Source organism: Talpa occidentalis, unplaced genomic scaffold (genome assembly GCF_014898055.3).
Source record: "Talpa occidentalis isolate TD23 unplaced genomic scaffold, MPIMG_talOcc4v2.1 talOcc4.13, whole genome shotgun sequence".
Lineage (NCBI taxonomy): Eukaryota > Metazoa > Chordata > Mammalia > Eulipotyphla > Talpidae > Talpa > Talpa occidentalis.
In genome coordinates this window covers 80,327,950-80,348,009 of record NW_023601322.1, presented here as the reverse complement: position 1 = coordinate 80,348,009, position 20,060 = coordinate 80,327,950, and the positions used below count along the sequence as shown (strand labels likewise).

Below are 20,060 nucleotides of genomic sequence, written 5' to 3'. Positions count from 1 at the left end.
TGTCAAATCGGATTTCCATTACTGACAAATAAAAAACTTACACAGTTTAGCTTGTAAAGAATGGCCCAAATGATCAGAATATTGTAGGTCAGAGGGAAAAAACTGTAAGAAAAACACAATTATGATCCTTTACAGAATCTTAATTATAAAAGGAGAAAACATAAGTTAATTAAAACAGCAAGGATGCTTTAGGGATAAAAAGCAAAGAAAGGATTCATACAGTAAGAATTACATTTCCATCTTCTTTCATATTTCAGTAAAGGAAACATGATATTCCTCACATTTCTTACACTGATAAAGGTAGTTTGGCTGTTTTTTGTGTTTTTTTTTTTTTTTTTTTAGATTTATTTATTTATTTATTTATACAAGCACTGGGTACAGTCAGAGGCGCGGGTGGGTGAGAGGATTCACCAGAGCCAGAGCGGGGAGCAGAACAGGTAGACTGATGAAGTACACTGCTGAGGGGAGCAGTGGGCGGCAGGAGAGGTCTGAGCGCCATGTGGGACCCTCGCCGGTGGCCGGGGATCCAACCGGCGCTATAGAGGCTGCGGGCAACTTCACAACCCAGCGCTCAACTGCTGTGCCACCGGGGAGGCCCTAGTTTGGCTGTTTTTTAGGGTCATCTGTTCTGGATGTGTGGATCCTTTAATACAGAAGTAGATTCTAATTCTGTGCTCCAGTTCCACAGAGAGAAGTAGGTACCCCAATGTTGTAGATCGTCTTCTAAATAGGATTTTGCTGACTTTTATTAGTAGGCCCAAAGATATGTTTTTTAAAAGCAGCGTGTAGAATTCCTAAATTGTGATCTTCCTTAATCCTCTTCTGAGTGCTGAATTAAGTTTACTAAATTTCAATTTTCTCCACCATCCTTCTTAACAGAACCCTAATTTTGTTGGGGGAAGAGACTTAGCCTAACAGAACACTTTCTCAACACCATTTCTCCCTGGCCCCTTTCTCATCATCACTTGTACTGCCCTGTACCCCACCTCCACCACACTCTGAAGTTAGAGGCAGCCATGTGATAGTTTAAATCCCTAATATGTCAGAGGGTGTTGCTGGGTAGAACTTCTGGGCAAGCTCTTTACAAAGGAAACTGACTCTGTTGGTGGCTGCCATTTGCCTTCCCTTTTCTGCTTGAAATGAGGGATGAAGTTGGATGGGGAGTCATCTTGGGGTGCTAATGAGCAGAAACACATTGAGCAGAAACAGAAAAATGTCTGGATTGTTCTGAGCTGCCTCTAGCCACGGTACCAGCTCTGACCACTTACCTCCATACTTCTGGTTACATTAAAATAATAATAAGGCTAGTGATAATGTTAGCTCATATTTATTTAGGCTTCTTCTTTCCAGCTTTCAGTTACTTACAGACAAGATGACTTCTTATTCCCAGGAATATTTTTGAGCAGAAAATTCAAAAATTGAAAAGCAAAATACACTAGAGCCTTTAATGAATGGTATTTCCCTAGGCTAACTCGCTTAATTATGAGGATGTTTAGTTAATATACAAATTATGAAGCTTGAAATAATTGGCTCTGATCAGCATCCTCATTATTATCATTAAAGAGATTTTTATTCAGAACTCATTTGCATGGGGAAGCTTGCTCGGCTATTTACCTGGTGAATGATTTTTTATATTGGGAGCCTCGCTCAGGCTTGGAAATCATTAAGGAGAGTGTGGCGTCTTAAGTACGATCATGCAAGGATAGAGCTTTATAAATGTGTGACTTTCTCGGAAGTGTTGTAGCACGTTCATAGTGTTTTCATGAAAATCATTACAAATGATCTCTAAGACCAGTCATTTACAAAAAAATTGATATGATTTAATTTCTTTACACATTAAAGCAACTTCAGAATTGTCACATTATTACTTAGTTTATAATAATGTCATTCTTATCCAAGTTTCTATCTGCTTTCTTCAGTGTGATAGAAAATGGTAAGTAAGAGTTATAGTTAGCAGGTTGGGAATTTCTCCACACTCTGGGCCTGCCCATAGGTGTTTGTCATTGTGAATATCATCTGTTCTGTTTCTTGAAGCAAAAAAATTTTCTGAGAAGTGCTTTACACACAAAAACCAAAAACCCCTAATGAGAACCTTCATAGCAGGCAGACAGCTGATGGCAGATCTGTTTTAGCCATTCTCAATGGGCCCGGAATGGGGTGCTGGTGGGGGGAGGGGTAGTAATCCTTTAGGGATGTATCATTATCTCAAGGGTGAGGGCTTGGAGCTTTTTAGGTTTACCAGAAGGAGTGTAAAATAAAAAGTTGCTGAACACTGTTGTAAGGGCAAAATCTATAGTATGTCTCAGCTTATGTGCGATTCAAAGAATTGGTAGAAGTGCCTTGAATTGAGAAGTTTTATGAGACTGAACTGATGCTTGGGGTGGGGCTGAGTACAACAGTTGTCTTCCTGACCACTGGCCTTGGCAGCCCTTGTCCTACTGCCAGCCCTATACCTTTTTGCAGAATGGGAAACTTATGTGGAAGTCCTTTCCATTAACCCGTCTAAACAACCTTGACTAACCCCTCTGTACTATGTGAACATTTTAGGTATTATATAACGTGTATTTATCCCCAATCTGTATTAGTTGGAATTAACTCCAGCTACAAATAGCTATCAGATCTGAAATAACTGTAGCTTAAACAACCCAAGTGAACTCTCTTTTAAGTCAAGTAGATTTGGAGGCAGTGAGCCAAGGACTGGTATGTTTCCTTCTCATTTTCTACCCCGCTCCTTCCTAGGAAGGGAATGTTCTGTGCAGCAGGATGAAGAAAGACACAAAAAGGCCTCACTTCCTGCCTTGTAATGACACTTTTTGTAAAGCCTGTACAATATTTTGCTTTTGTTTGTTTGTTTTTTTTTTTTTTTGTATTTGCCTCTGCATCATTGGTCTGAACCTTATCACATGGTTATATCTAACTACAAGAGGAGTTTAAAAAAAAGAGTCCTCTATCTGGGTTCATGGGTGCACTCAAATAAAGTCAAGATTCTGTCACTAAACAAGGGAGAGTGATAATGGGAAGCAATCACTCTTGCTGCTGCCATTTGCAAATAACTGTAATTGAGGATATGGCTATTTGTAAATGCACTGATTTCAACATATGGGCTGTAACCCTTGTCCCATTTAGCACCTGAAATGTTTTCTCCACTTCCAAGGGATTTATGGAAGCCAGATGGTGGCCAGTTACCAGCCATACTGGTTTAAGTTTTCTCCACTGCTTTTGTTTATCTTCATTCGATAGATGAAAGGGCTCTAATTTATCTTTTTTTTGCTCCCAGGCCCCATTCCATTTAGTGAAATTGCTTTTCAGATAGGATATACCTCTTCTTCGCCTGCCATGTTGGATACTTGCTTATTTCTGAAGATTATCAGGATGCTTTTCAAGAGCAGATCTGTTTATAAGACACATACCAGTAGCCTAATCATGAAATGTATTAAAGAGTTCTGGTTTCTATCTGGAGAAGGGTAGGAGGAAGGCCACACCAGTGAGAAACAGTTTAACAAATTCTGAAATCTTTCAGTTGGGTAAAAAAATGCTACCTTAGGGATTACTGGTAGCAAGCTTTAGGCACCAGAGATGCTTTTGTTTCAGAGTCAGTAATGACATCCTTTTGCTACTTTCCTGAAAGTCAGAATTCCAAAGCATTTCCCTATCCAATAATCCCCCCTCCCCACCAGTGTCCTATGGGTGAGAAGTAGCATGCTTGACAATTAGACTACTTAATTCCAGAGTTCCCGATTTCTCTGAATGGTAGGTTTCAGTATTTAAAACATTTATTAGCTGTAGTTCTATTCTGAGGAGGAATAGGATTTCAAGAATAGATTAAGGTATGAAGGAGTGATAATTTTGAGAATAAAGATAATGCATATACCTATCAAGAAAATAAAGGAAAAAATTCTTCCTCTCTGACTCATTCAACTACTGACAGAACATAATTTATTTATTTTTTGACATTTGGGTAGAACAGGACATTGTTCACTGGGATGGGGCTGTAGGAGACCTTGTGCTTTTAAAAGGATTATAAGTCTTTTTATTTTATTGTAAGATCTATGAGACTGAGGGCACCCACATTGCCATAAGAGTAGAGAGATGCTTTAACAACTGCTCAACAACTCCCATATGGCTCTCTTTAATGCAACTCAATTCAGCTCACAGTAATAAATCAATGGAATTCAATTTAATTAAACACTGATCAATTCTATGTGGGAGGGGAAGACCATTTTATTTAGGGGCCACACATATAGAAACATAGAAGACAAGCTCCATCTCACTGCCAGGAGGTTTGCAAGGACATCACTGTATCTGCCTCACAGTGTTTATTTCCCATTGGATTTGTGGAGGGGAGTCCCTGAAGCCTGATGGGACAACTGGATATAGCCTATTCCTTTGCAGAGGTGCAAATCCCAGTAGATAATTATTTACAGAGAAAGAAGTGAGTACGCTATCAACTTTTATTTATCCATGCAGAACGTTACGTATAAATGAAGTTAATGGTGGTTATCACTGGGTTAGGGGATTTTGGTGGTTTATTTTCTATCTATCTAGACTTGTCTGTATTGTCAGAATTACTTATAATGAATGTGTGCTATTTATCTATTATAAAACTGTACACGCCAAAGTTGACATTTTTCATCATTATTGAAAAAAAAAGTAATAAATTGTAGGTCGCAAGCAACCATTTGATATTTTATTTTGTTTATCCTGCTTTTTCACCAAGTTATTTAGTTTCCTAAAATAATAAAGAAGTGTGCTGGTTCAATCCCTGGCCGCCAGCGGGAGTCCCACATGGTACGCAGACCTCTCCTGTCGTGCCTGCTGCTTCTCTCAGCAGTGTACTTCATCAGTCAGCCTGTTCTGTTCCCTGCTCTGGCTGTGGTGAATTCTCTCACCCTCCCGCACTTCTGACTGTACCCAGTGCTTGTATAAATAAATAAATCTTTAAATAATAATAATAATAATAATAATAAAGAAGTCCTCCTGAAAGGCCCACAATGATTTAGACTCACTACTAGAGTGGAAAGAAGCTTATTCACCGTGCTTTCTGAGCAGCGGGCATACCACGAACGGGCTCATTGGTCAACAGCAGGGAAACCATGGGGCCTGAGACCCAGTCAGTGTCTGTGCTTCTGGCACGACGCTGGATGCTCAGTGAACTCTTGACAGACTTCACAAGTTTTTAGGTCTTTCACATTTTAGCATTAACTTCCACTGGACAGTGATTTAAGAAACCCTCTCCATGCTAATCATTAACAAATAAGGAGAAAGGCTTTTTTGGCGTCCACAGCACAGCACGCTGAGGCATCTAACGCTGTAAATAATGAAGGTCAATGAAGCTAAGTGGCAACAACTTTCACTCAGAGTCTGATTGTGGCTTTGCCATTTGTTAAGTGGCTCTCAGCCTCAGTTAACTTATCTGTAAAACAGGGATTATGATATGTGTATCTACCTCAAAGAGGTGTTATGGGGATTAATGGAAATAATGTACATGAAGTAATTTGCATAATGTCTACCACAAAGTAAACAGTCAATGAATGTCAGCTAATAACAAGTGGTGGCAATCATTTGTATAATAATATTAGAGGCCTTTTAAGGTCAATTAAGTTATTTTTTCCATTTATTTTTAATCCCTCCTGCTGAATCTATTGTAAAACTCTGTACATAATGGATCTAAAATGGAGTGGTGAATTGACTGACATGTACTAGAGGATGTCTGCATTCTCTTGATAACAGTGTTAGCAGGGACCTGGGACTTCAGTATTAAATGTTAAGGAGAGGCACTTACAGAGAACATGGCTAAGCTAGAGTTGGATGCTAGCTCTAATGTGGCCTGTGCCTTTCTCCCACCAGTTAAGCTTTGTTTCATCAAGCTAGTTCCTGAACCTGTTTATGCTAGTTCTAATTGCTCTTGTAATTATAAATATAATTAAAATTTATGTGAACCAATAAAATACAAGGTTGAAAAGAAACCTATTATTTCAATGAAAACTAAGTTGAAAGCGTTATAAATACTTAATAACATAGAACTGCCATAAAAGAAATGCAATTGATTAGGTGTGGTGGACACAACTATGAATATGATGGGGAGGGGATCCTAGAAATCTAGAAGTGATTCCCATTCACATTTCTTCATAAATTGGTGATGTGTTTTGGTTGTGATTTAATTGTGAGCCAGGTTAAGATCCCTGATTTTAGCTCGACCACAGAAAAATGACAAATGAGTGTTAAAATGTTAGAGATACATGTGTGCATTTTTGGGGTTGACTCCCTGTTTTAACTGAATTTTAAATTACAACCCATAAATAGCCTATCCCTGATGTACCTAATTAAAGGTTTCTTCTTTTATTGCGTTTCCTCTAGCACTTCTCTCTGACACATCTAGAACTTTGCTCACTTGGCTCCTTCCACATGAAAGAATCTTTCTCCATTTTCCATATTAGTGATGCCGACTTCTGCTTCAGGACTTGAGAAATACTAGTGATTCCCCTCCATTCACTTCTGTGGCCGGGTCAGGTGGTATTCACTTGTCACACCTTTGTCACAGTCCAGTTGTCTTGGAGGTTCTCCCTGACTTCTTGGTAGGCCAGAATGCCTCTCGAGGGCAGAGTCCATATGTCCACAGCTTCTTCACTGAGGGCTGAGTATTTATTAGAGAGGCTAACTTGTACTGGTTCAGTGAACAGTGCATCCAGAAAATAATGTTAAATAAAGCGTTAAATGAAAGGATTATAATTCACATGTGACCAGTGTTTATTAGTTTTTAACCATAACAGTTTTAAACGGAACTACTTCAAGCTTAACAAGTACCTGACAACATCAGGGGTGTGAAAGGTGTTGAGAGCACAGACTTCGCTGATTCATACTAAAACCACTAACTGTACTTTATTCCAAACCAACTTTCTCTAACTGGTTTTCCTAAAAGCTAAGATATGTCATCTGATCATACCAGGAAAATAATAATCATGAAATTCAATGCGATCAGGTTTCCTGAAGCTTGACTTGTGGGCCCTGAGGCCCAGTGAAGGTCCACATCTCCCTTCTGCTCAGCCCTTTCCTCTTCCTCTGCAGATCTGGCATATTTGGTCAGATTGTAGATCTGAGAACTTTTGGTCTCTTCATTCTTTTATTCAACCGCTTTCTTCAGCTTTCAGACTTGAAGGCATGTGGGTGTCCTGATCAATCACATAGCCACACTGCTATCATCTGCTCAGCACAAGTTGTCTGGGCTCACACTTCCCACATGCCTTCCCTCTGCTCCCTGAACTCTGTTTTTGTTTTTATAAATTTACACATTATGGGGGGAAACAGATAAGAAGTAAGTGAGCTTTACTATAGAATGATAGGAAATACAATGTGTTACAAAGAAGAACAGAGTGCTAGTAGGGATTTGTTTGTAGAGATGGGCAGAGAAGGTGGACCAGATAAGGTGACATTTCAGTAGAGATGCTTCCAGACAAGGGCGACAACATGCTGACATTTGGGGGAAGAATTTTCCACAAATCTGAAGGCCCTGAGGCAGAGTCAGACTTTGTCATCTGAGGAACAGAAAGGAGGCTGGTGTGGTTCAAACACTGGGGAGAGAGGTTATAGGTTGAATCAATTGCCAATGGCCAATGATTTAATCAATGACTTAATCTGTCATCAAGCCTCCATAAAACCCCAAAAGGATGGGTCTGGAGAACTCCTGGGCTGGTGAACACATACATGGTGCTGGGAGAATGAGCACTAAGCTTGGAAACTCTGCACCCCTTCCCTAAACTTTGCTCTCTGCATGACTTCCAAGTGGTTATTCTTGAAGAATATCCTTTTGTCATAAGCTGGTATTCCAGTAAATTAAATGTTTCTGAGTTCTTTGAGCTACTTTAGCAAATTAATCAAACCTGAGGAGGGGGCCAACTGACCTGTATCACAAGTCAGGTGATAACCTAGATTTTCAACTTGCACCTGAAACGTGGGGGGGGGGGGTGGGGGGGTGGGGGGGGGTCCAGCAGTCTCACGGGCCTGAGCTCTTAAGCTGTAGGATTTGGTGTTATCTCTAGGTAGGTGGTGTCAGTTGAGATGAGTAATAGGACACCCAACTGGTGTCAGAGATTCTGCTCAATGAGGGGTCAAAACCCCACATGTCAGAACTGGGGACTAGAGTTGGTAGCATATAGATTAGAATATAGATACTATGTAAGTTTTCATTTCTAGCAATTTCTTAGCAGATAAAAACAAACTAAAATGTTGCATACTGTGCTGCTTCCCAGCATTGCCTCAGAATATACAAAGTTTCTCTTAGAAATTTACAGTGTGAGCTAGCTATAAAATTTGAGAAATGAAACTGAGCAGGCTGTAACTCCTTGCTCAGCCTCACATGGAACATTGTCGCAGGCTCTGTATGTTGCTAACCACCTTCACTGGCTCAGCAGCTAAGTTTTCCTGAGGGTGGTTCAAGTCACAATGTTGACTTGTCACTCTTGCCACCTCTGCTGAGATCAGTGTGGTTCCAGTAAGTGATGCGTGTGGCAGCAATTTGCATCATGCTGTGCTACCCCAAATTTCTCTAATGTGCATTTTTTTAATAGCAACTCAGTTCTAAAGTCCAGCAGCCCCCAAACCCCCCGTTTCAGATCTCTCTTGCAGAGTTTGATCACACAGAAAAAAGGATGTTCTCACTGATGAAAAATTTCTGATTGATCTTGACTGCAGCTCTTTATTTGGAAAGAGGTTTAGTGTGTTGGGTAATAAGGTTCACAAAAATAAAACAAAAGCCATTGCTCTTCACATTCACTATATTCTCAAAAGTCCTCTTGCCCGATCCACTGAGTACTTACAAATAGTAAGTAAAGGACATGCCAGTGAGCCATGGACTCAGGCCTACTCTATATCACATTTAGTCCTGAAAAATTTCCAATGGCTTTTATGAAATGGTAACTTTAATACATCTTTGGGATATGAGTTGGTGCGGTTTTGTGTGTTGAAACATATCTTAGTGTCCTCATTCACAGGCTGAAAGGTTTAACAAAGCATTTGTGAACAAACATCTTAATGTTTACACAAACTGTGGTTTGTCTAAAAACTGATAAAACTATGCTTTTAAAGTTCCATGTGAAATTGGCCGCATTGCTTCATATGGCCATGCTCAGAGTGTGAGAAACATTCAATGATGATTATGGTGGTGAAGATGATTTTGGAGACTTTAAGAATATTGGGCAGGATTCAAACCATGAACTGGAATTGGATAAGATTTCAGAATTTTTAAGATGTTCTGGATATTTAATGGAAACATTTAATGGATATATGAAATGAAAATATATAAATGGAAAGTTCACTGGAAATATTGATAAGAAACAGAATTTGCTGCCTTTCAGTTAATGATCTGAATCCTGCCACTATCCCTGTGGTCATCTGAATAATTTTTTTTTTTAAAGATTTATTTTATTTATGCATACAAGAACTGGGGTATAGGCCAGAGGTATGGGGAGGGCGGTAGGTGAGAGTCTTCAAGAACTGGGGTATAGGCCAGAGGTGTGGGAAGGGCGGTAGGTGAGAGTCTTCACCAGAGACAGAGTGGGAAACAGAACAGGCAGACTGATTGAAATACACTGCTGAGGGGAGCAGCGGGCGAGCCAGGAGAGGTCTGTGAGCCATTTGGGTTGCTCCCTGGCCAGGGATCAAACTCGTGCTGCAGTGGCTGCGGATAGCTTCATAGGTTAAGTCTTAACCCCTAGAGCCACCAGGGAGGCCCCATCTGCATAATCTTCGTCATTGTAATCACCACTGAATTTCACTCAAACTCACACTGAGAATGACAGTATAGTAGGTACTTTGGTGCCTTCTATTGCTCTAAATCCTGGCTTATTGAGAGCTTGCTAACATTGTCATCTGAGTTTTAATTGGCTAGCTGTCAAAACTTGAAAAACACTGAGTTATCTCTCTGAGCAAAATTGGTGTTTTGCAGCTTCAGACTTGGGTTTACAATGGGGATAAGACACAGGTCCCATCTACTGGGAAACACTGGGGCTGGGACAAGTCAAAGGACCCCCTTAATTCACTCTGAGTTCAACTCATCACGATGATTCACCTGTCACTGTCCACATGGTGCCCGAGGCAAAAGGTGAGTGCTGCTGATGGTGACACACCCTACAGCAGTGGCAGGAGCAATTACCTGGGAGCCACATTGTATTTGCACTTTGTTTGGGTGAATGGAAGAGGCTGCAGGTCAACATCAAGTATTTTGTTCATGCTTGGCAAATAAAGGTATAAAAATATGACCACAAGACACATACAGCAGCACAACATTTAAACATAAACTATTACAATCTTCTGCCTATACATTAGTGTATCCTTTCAGTATGTAAAGTCCTTACTCTAGAGAATTACTTCATGGGATTATATTCCACACAAGCACTACTTTCCCTGCTCTGACCACCACTCAGAGGAAGATAGTCATTAACCTTGTTAGTGTTTTAGTTTGAACAGAGATTGTGGATTTTTGTTGAAAGAAAATTCTAAAGAAGATAGATTCAGTCTCTACCCCCATTTTCTTAAGTTTCAAAATATTCCTATAAAATTCAAATAATTAAAAGACAACAAGCCAAAACATTCCTGGAAGGGAATCCAAGCAAGTAAGATCCAGTATTTCCTAAGTAAAATTTCTATTCTATTTCTTACCTCCTATATAATGGAATGGATAATTAACCTATAGAAAAACTATATGCTTTGCAATTCAACTTCTAGACAAATTGCCAAAAGAATTATGAGTGGGACTCAAACAGATACTTGTATACCAATGCTTTAGGGACATTATTTAAAATAGCCAAAAGATGGAAACCAACCAAATGTCCATCAACAGATGAAAGGATAGACCAAATGTAAACATAGACAACTGAATATTTTTTGACCTTAAAAAAAAGGAATGAAATTATTATACATACTGCAATAGGAATAAACATTGAAAACATCCTTAATGAAACCAATCACAAAAAATATTTTAGGTTCCGTCTATAAGAGGTACCTAGAAAGGCAAGTTCACAGACAAAAAATCTAAAAGGGATTACCAGGGCCTGGGGTATGTGCAGGCTACTACAACAAAATATCACAGTTTCCGTAGCTTATAAGTAACAAAATTATTTCTCACCATTCTGGAGACTGAAAGTTCAAAACTGTGGTGCCAGTCTGGTAGGGTTGAGGACTCTATCCTCTTCTGGGTCACACACGTCTGGTATCCTAATGTGGCAGAAAGACAGGGGAGTTCTGTGGGGACTCTTTATAAGGGCACTGATCCCATTCATGAGCGTTCCAAACTCTTGACCTAATCATCTCCCCAAGACCCCACCTCCTAATACCATCACATTGGGCATTAGGATTTCATTATACAAATTTTGAGGGGAAACAAATATTTAGACCACAGCGTGGTGGGAAAGGAGGGGGTGAGGGTTATTGTTTAAAGGACAGGGTTTCAGTTTGCAACGAGGGAAAAGCTCTGGAAATGAATAATGGTGATGGCTGCACATTATGAATGTACTTAATGTCTCTGAATTGTACACCTAAAAGTCTTTAAAATGACAAATTTATATTAGAGATTTTATCACATACACACATACATACTTGCACACAGGCACACACCCAGGAAGAATAACTGCCTACTTTGCATTCATGCTTCTCAGTAAAAATAATTTCATTTCCCACAAAATCATTGGAAAGCTGTAGTCTCTATAGGTTTTCTTACAGGGGTGTTGCTGTAGAAATAAAAGACAAGGTGCCTCATCCCCACCAGTATTTATTCTGCTGCATAGTGAATACAGGGTAAGTTACAGAAAGGTCTTTTTAACCCACTTCATTCTGGCCAAAAGATCAGACTGCATGGCATCCTGATAATGAAATTGCTTTTAAAATATCTGAACTGCTGTATATAGTAACATGCTTCCTTTACAAAACCATAGATGGTTGGCTCCATCTTTCCTGTTTTTTTATTTTCACATATAATAAAGTTTGGTTGGCTTATGCGAAATGATTCAAGTTAAATTTTTTAAGCTGTTAAAACAAGGATCCGTGACTATCAGGCAGAAGGCTGGGATTTCCTTACCCCTCCCCCATCCCTATTCTCTGCCATCCTTTGAAACATGAGGTTTTCTGGTAATAAAAAGGAAATGTAACTCTCAGACTTGCTTTTTAAGATATGGTTTCTGGTTTATAAATGAAGAGGCTGTTTATGGCGATGCAAGAGTAGCAGTTCAGACATTTCGAGTGGGGGAGGGGGGTGTCGAACCTTTTCTGTACAATATGTGCCAGCCACCCCCTCAGAAGTGTTCACCCACAAGTGCATTTTCAGTTAAGTCTAGGGACAAGTACCTTCTTTGAGAATTGGCAGATCAACAAGGATCTAACGCTTCAGAAAGCTGTAGAATTTAAACACTTGGAAATCTGCTTTTAATTTTAATGGTGGTTATCTTATTTTTTTCTTAGCGCCTGCATTTTTTATTTTGTTCTTGCGGAAAAATCTTTGAAGAGCAATGAACTTTCAGTAATCCCATACCTTTTAATCTTTCTCTTTCTTTCTCTAGCTCACTCCTCTTGCTTGCCTTTTCTTTCCATTATGCCTGCAGCCAGATAACACTTTCCTGCTGAGAAAATTTTAAAGTCACCACACAGTTCTAGCAAATGAGGGCTGTCATAGTTTTTGGATGAGAAAATCTACTGCAGCTCACACAGATCTAGGAGTTGATAGTGGTTAATTGACAGCCGGAAGGACCTGGTCTCCTGGCAGAATTAGAGGGAGGGTGAACCCTGTGGGTTTCATTTGGGCAGAGATAAAACAGGTTTTTATTCAGTACTCATGGAGAGAGCATAATTAACCTTTTAGAAGTTTAAGGATGATCAAATTGTTATTCATTTTGCAAATGAGAAGAGAGAGCTTCCCTTTCTGCCAGCAAAATGCCAGTGCAGATTTCAAGGTCACTGCACGATCTCTTTGAGGGAAAAGAAAGCAGTAAACACACACTCAAGGGCATGCACACATGCGTGCACACACACATTTGCACACACACACACACGCACACACTCCACCCCAAAACACAGAGACTGAGAAATCACCATGAAAAAATTCAGGAACAAAAAGGAACAAATGTCCTTTCTATCAAACGCCACAATAAAAATTGGAGCTAATGCTTGCCATACATTCATATGGGTCTTTTGGATGATAATGGTGCTATCCTTGTCAGAGAAAGTGGAATATATGACTCCAGCTGGTAACTTCCGCTGCTCTGGTATGTTCTGATGTTTTTTAGAGGATAATGGGGAGAAAGATAGTAAGCATGTTTTAAAGATGGCGTGCATTACATTGCTACCATATGAGAACTCTGTGGTGTGAATAATAAACTCCACAGCTTCAAAAAAAATTCTTTAAAGAGGATTTCGCCAAGTCTATGCATGAAAGGAAGTGGTTTTCACTAGGCATCATGCTTTTAAGATGACTATGCTTGTTATGTGAATGACCTTATTTTGCAGCTATTTGCTTTGCCACATCACAAACAATACTTCACGACTGCTTAGGAAAAGAACACTGTTTATTCTCTCTCTCTAAAAAAACTTTAAAAATCATGTGATAATTTGAATCACACAGAAAAACTGCATTAATAGTACAGAGAACAAATATTAGTAGGAAGTATACCCTTCGTCTAGTTTTTAACATGTTTGCTTCCTTTGCTTCAATATCCTCTCTGTGTCTCTATGCAGTTACCCGTCCCTCTATCTTGATCTAGAACTAGACCTACGTATATATTGCATTTATATTATAAGATATGAACATGGGTGAGAGCCGCACATTATACACACACATATATCTAATGATTACAGGATTGACTTTCTGGAACCACTAAAGAGTAAGATGCAGACACAGTGTCTGGCTCCCCCTAAATAGTCCACTGTGTATTTCCTAAGGGGGATATTCCCTCACATAACAATGGTACAATGATCAAAATCAGGAAGTGGAACATTGATACAATACCATTATCTAACCTACAGATCTTTATTCAAATTTTGCCTGTGGTACCAAAGATGTCCTTTTTAGCAATGCTCCCTCCCCACCCCCCATTCAGAAACCAATTCAGGTTCTTGCATGTCATTTAGTTTTTAGTCTCTTTTCCTGTTTAATCTGGAATGTGTCCTTAACTTTTGTTTGTCTTTCATGGCATTGTTTTGAAGAATACAGATTATCTGTTTTGTTGAACCCCCCTCAATTTCGGTATATCTGCTGTTTCATTGTAATTAGATTCAGGTTATATACCTAATGCTTTTTGGGGGCAGGAATAAAAGATAAGTGTCAAGTGGCATCCTGTTTTTTTTCACAGGATGCTCTTCATCCCACTATTGGGGATGCTAAGCTGGGTAAAGCGGTGCCAGCCAGAGTTCTCCACTGTTAGGTTGTTATTTCTCCCTTTATAATTAATTAGTAAATTGTGGGGAGAGTCTCCTTGTCTTTGTTGGCTTTGCTCTAGGATAAAAGTTGAATAACAGTCGAACAACAAGCTGCTGGAAGCTGTTCTCACATTTTTAGGAGGCTAGATAAGATTTCTTAAATAGCTTAGAAAACATGTTGACTAAGCATATTTGGATTTTTATTTTTTTCTCACTCTGCGGAGTCCAGCCCTGCATAGTACCAGTCAGTCCGCTTCTCCTTTTACTGCCTTATCCAAAAATCAAAGCTTATTATTCACTGACAACACAGACAAGCAACTACCCTCCCCCAACACCATTTTTGTGAGGGAAGGTGACCAGTAAGGAAAGGAAATAGTAAAGGGGACTAGGACTGAGACCAGAATGGGACGAGCGCCTATGAACACAATAATGTCTCCGGCCTTTTCCCATAAAAACTGGATGCTCACAAATTCTCCTTAGCCCTTTTAACCTACACAGATTTTAAGTCATTCTTTTCTCCCTTGTAGTCACTCCTACTTCCTCCTATTGTTTTTCACTTGAGTGGGAACATTGGTATCTTCCTGCAGGAAACATGCTCCACTGAGACGACACAAAGTTTATGATTGGCTTCCTCAAATTGTCTTAGTCATATTCATTAATGAGAGCTTTCAAAAAAACAAAACAAAACAAAAAAAGCTTATTATATATATCTGGAAGATGAAGAATAAGGTAAAGCTGGGTTCTATACATTGGCTGAAGGAGGACCTGCCTGGGTATGTGATTTACACTGTCAGTTGATCAAGCCTAGTGTGCAGGAGAAACACAGCACTTCTTAGCACTGAGACCTTAGGGAAGTTTCCCAATAAGTCCTCACAAAGAAGACACTCTGTAATGAAGTGAAAATGTCCTTGACAACATCCTTACAGGAAAGTGGCGACTGAGCTACAGGGGTGCTCCTCATGAGGTCTCTCGGTGTGGTTGTCTGCCTCATGCCAAAGCACAGAGGAATCAAAGAAATCAGTGGGTGACAAATCAGTCAGTGATTTCAGACAGAAGTCAGCTAGTGGCAACGCTCTCTGTAGTCTGGTTTATTTCAAGGTTAAAGTATCTACAGCAGCATTTCCAAATGTCCTTTCTATCTCCCTTAGCCATGTGCCTCAGATCTGTCAGGGGAATGAGAAAGCTTCCGCATTGATTAAAGTGAGGGCTGAATGAGATAAACCGTTGGGAACTGTGAAACACAGAGCCAGTAATGTTCTAAGAAAAAATTTAAAAATAGAAGTTATTGCATTTTTTTGTTTGCTAGTTTTTTTTTTTTTTTTTTTTGGGGGGGGGGGCGGTAGAGCCCAAATAGAGCATGTGCCTAACAATTCGACAGGAAAAAACTTAGCAGTTTTACCACTCCAGGAACCATGCTATCAGACAGGATCTTTGCAAAACAGCTAGTGAATGGCTAGTTTTGTGTAATTTATCTTTCTACCAAGCCAGGCAAAGCTGGATATAAATATGTCCCTGGGTAACTTAGTAAGTTTGCTATTGAGGGTTGTTAGCTATAAGCCAGCTACACAAAGCTTGGGTGTTGGAAAAATACATGATTTCAGCAGCAGCATCAGGACCATGTGGGAACCTGTTAGATATGCAAATTCCCAGCCCTGTCCTAGATCTACCGAATTAGAAACTCTGGGGGTGGGACCCAGCAATCTGTGTTGTTGTTTTTTCCCCATTTTTATTTATGTATTTTTACATTGTTGGTCATTTTTGTACAATGTTTGATTTCTCCTCTCAGGTGTTGGCCCCATAAAATTACCACCACCAAGACACTGGTGAACCATCACCATAGACTTGTGCTCTTCCCTCATGTTTTTTTTTTTTAAAGATTTTATTTATTTATACAAGAACCAGGGTACAGGCCAGAGACGTGGGAGGGTGAAAAATTCACCAGAGCCAGAGCGGGAGCAGAACAGGCAGACTGATTGAAAACACTGCTGAGGGGAACAGTGGGCACAGGAGAGGTCTGCTGCACCATGTGTGTATCTCCCTTGCCCGCCAGGAATCGAACCCATGCTGCAAAGGCTGCACAGAGTGTCACAGCGCTGGGCTCGACCTGCTGCGCCAGTGGGGAGGCCCTCTTCCCTCAAGTTTTGATCCATCCCCCTTCCCCTCCCCTGATGAATGTCTCTGATTTATACTTTGCCTGCTAGTTTTATCTTTGGTTTTTTCCTGAAACCTTGTATGGTTTCCCTGTGTTCCTCCTATAAGTGAACCCATCCAATATTTTTTTCTTTTTCCTTCTGATTTATTTCACTGAGCATAATCCCTTTCAGCTCCATCCACATTGCTGCAAATGGCATATTTTTTGATTGCTGAGTAGTATTCCATGGTGTAGATATACCACATCTTTTGATCCAGAAATCTGTTTTAAGAAGCTGTGAAGGCAATTGTGAAGCTGAGTGAGGTTTGAGTGTCACTGCTGTAGTATCATACTTTAATAAAAGGGCTAGTCATCTGTTAAGAACTCATCCAGGTGGGCCTCCCCTAGTGGCGTAGGCGGCTGAGCGCAGCACTGTGAAGCTGTCTGCAACCTCTGCAGCGCCGTTTGATCCTGGGGAGATATGCAAATGGCACGGCAGACCTCTCCTGTGGTGCCCGCTGCTCCCCTCAGCAGCGTATTTCGTCAGTCTGCCTGTTCTGTTCCCCGCTCTGTCTCTGGTGAATCCTCTCACCCTCCTGCGAATCTGGCCTGTACCCCAGTTCTTGTATAAATAAATAAATAAATCTTTTTTTAAAAAAAGAACTTATCCAGGATATGAGCACAAAAATCCCATTTTGAATAGAAGGATGCTGTCTTTTCCTTCACTATGGAAGAGGAGGTAGAGTATCCAGTTTATGGGCAAAGTGACATCCTATTACTAAGGTATATTATTAACATTAGAGTTAAAATAAAAGAGAATCAGATTTCATAGTCCCTAGTTTATCCCAACAGAGAAAATCAATTTGGCCAATAGCACACTTCTGTTCTTCCTCTAATATAGGCTTAGCCTAAAGTTAGTTTCTATTTGCACAGTTAAAGAATGAGGGGTGATCAGTAAAACCTACAAATTATTCTTTGAAAATAACCTTAGTATATATCAAACCAGTGGTTTTCAGCCCAATTTTTTCTTTTTGTTGCAGGAGGCAGAAGATGCTGAGATATCAAATATATGTTTACAGGACAGAGGAAAATTCAGTACTGGCAAAGGGTACTTCTTGGCTTTGGAGTTGAAACTGGGCTTTCTCTTCCAGTCAGCAAAATATAATGTGTAAGATATTACAGGAAAATTCTTGAATGCCATCTCATTTACATGTTAATCGATTCCTCTACAACCTTTGGTGCTTTCCAAAGAGCAACACATTTCTACTAGCATCCACATATCCAATACTACTTTTTAGAATCACGTTAATGCATGAAACAGGACTTAGGTTAAAAAAAAAGAGGAGGGGAGGGTTGAATGGTAATGTTCAACATATTCAAACCCTAATCGGGGTTATCAGGTTTCTTTGGTTGTTGTTTATAGGATGATCGATTTTGACCTGTAGAATAAGGCTACTAAGTAGTGGAGGTCATGCAGAATTCAGACTCCCAAGAAAAGTTAATGGAGAAAAAGAAACATGTTTTCTCTTTCACAATAAATATTTAAAAGGAAGAGAAAAGTAACCAGCGAGAAAAAGAAAAGAAAGAAGGGTGTGTGTGTGTGTGTATATGCAGGCGTGGGGAGGTAGTTGGGGGTTATTTTTGATATTCATAATGGCCAAATGATTCAGTTACCCTGGAGAGAAATGACCTGGTTCCACCTCTGTCCTGAGAGCGTGAACACCATCCTGGTCAGACTGCCTGGAGTGAAGAACAAAAGCACAGATGGTGACAGCTCTGTCTACCTGGTGGCTCATCAGGTGAATGCTTTAAAGAGAGATCTTTAATCATAATCTCACACAATATGGGAAGAAGTAGGGAACTCTTTACATTGTTTTTCAGTTTAGGTTCAATGTTCAATAGTAAATTTTAGAAAAAACAGATTACCTTTCATTCTAAATTTGGCTCATTTGGTTAAATGTCATATCCATTTCCAAAAGCAAGAATGAATGAGTCGATATCTTCAAACTTGCAGCAGGCTTTTAGGTTTTCCATTTCTAAAAACTTATTTAGTTTTTACAATATGAAAATTATAGACAGAGTGACATTTAAACCTTTGCTTTTCATAGCATTTCACACTTACACCATTTTAAAAGACAGCTATTAACATTTACAAAAATCTTTCAGAAACCAAATGTTCTAACATGCAGAATTCCAATTATACTGTGTAAGAGGGTTATCAACCATTCTTCTACAAGAATACTTTGAAGTGTCTGGTATTAAACCAAGAGCTAAAATGTCAGTGGCACATAGACAATAAATTAGGGTTTATAAAATCTTGTAAGATTTATTTAATATTACAATTTTGACCTTTAGGCTGTCCTCACCATAGCTTACTTAAGTCACTCAGTGTCTCTCTCTCTCCCCTTCTCCCCCCACCAATCTTCCTTGATTTTTCAACAAAGGTTGTGTTGCAAGTTATATGAAGTATTGTGACCCATTCATGCTCTGAGTGAATGCTTCCCCAGCCACCCCAGCGCCTTCTGTTTGGGGTAATGGAATCCTGTCAGACAATGCCCATTTTCCTCATTGCACATTAGTGGGGTTATCAGTGGAATGCTAACCCTGTTAGCAGGATGCTAAGAGAATGCAGCCTGTTCCTGGAGCAGGAAGTCTGTTTACCTCTTTCAGGACTGGATTCTTGAAGACAAGCCTAAAGATTTAAGAGCCTCTCTCAGATTACTGAATTATTTAGCAAGAGAGACAAAAGAACATGATGGTATTCACATTTATTATGCTTACAATTTGGGATGAGATTCCCTAAATTCACAGAAAAAAAATATCCAAAGAAATTCTGATCATTCTGAGAGCTTGAGGAAGAGTTGGGGAATTGTTTTTGAAGGATTGGGCTCTAGACAGGTATCATCCTTTTCACCTCTCATGAGAGGCTCCTGCAAACAAATTGTTCTCATTATTGTGCAGTTTCCCCAGAAATATGGGAAATATATGGGGGGAGAGAAAATATTAGAATAAGAGAAGTGAGTAGTCAGTCATCTTGATCTCCTGTAGCTGTTGGTAATATTGAGGAATGCTCCTCTTTTTATGTGTTGGAAAGTAGCCAGAACCACTGTAGTTATAGAAATGTTATTTCCCAACTTCTAAATACTTATATAGCATTTCTACAGACCAGACTTTATTCTGAGTGAATATGACTCTGGGAAGTAGTGACGAGTAGCCAAGATTCAGCGAGGTTTAACTCATTTGCTCAGGGTCAAACAAGGAGATGATGGTGGAGTCATAATTTGCACCCAGGCCGTCTAGTTCCTAAGCCCTCACTTCATTGGATGGCAAGGCTCTTTCTGAGAATCACCTTGTTCTGATGGGTAAAAAAAACTACTCAAGCCTATTAATGCCCATACATTTTTTTTACTGACAATCTGTGAAGTCACAAATGACCTGAAATAAGGTCATATACTTGAACTTTTATAGAACTCATTTTGTCACCTGCTTTCTTGAAAGCAGCTTTGTGCTGAAGCCAAGAGCAACCAGCAAA

General features: G+C 39.7%; 1 protein-coding gene across 8 annotated transcripts in view; it reads right to left on the bottom strand.

The window, feature by feature from the left end:
* Positions 1 to 20,060, bottom strand: part of ZNF608 (zinc finger protein 608) — a 392,506-nt gene that overhangs the window by 186,982 nt on the left and 185,464 nt on the right. For 4 of the 8 annotated variants that reach the window (XM_054694479.1, XM_054694477.1, XM_054694481.1 and 1 more), the window contains 3 exons: positions 18,203 to 18,268; positions 12,518 to 12,605; positions 11,120 to 11,208 (listed from right to left, as the gene is read on the bottom strand). The gene's annotated coding sequence lies outside the window, so the exon portion shown is untranslated. The remainder of the gene's footprint in view (positions 1 to 11,119; positions 11,209 to 12,517; positions 12,606 to 18,202; positions 18,269 to 20,060) is intronic. The other 4 variants (XM_054694478.1, XM_054694483.1, XM_054694482.1 and 1 more) reach the window with 4 other exon arrangements.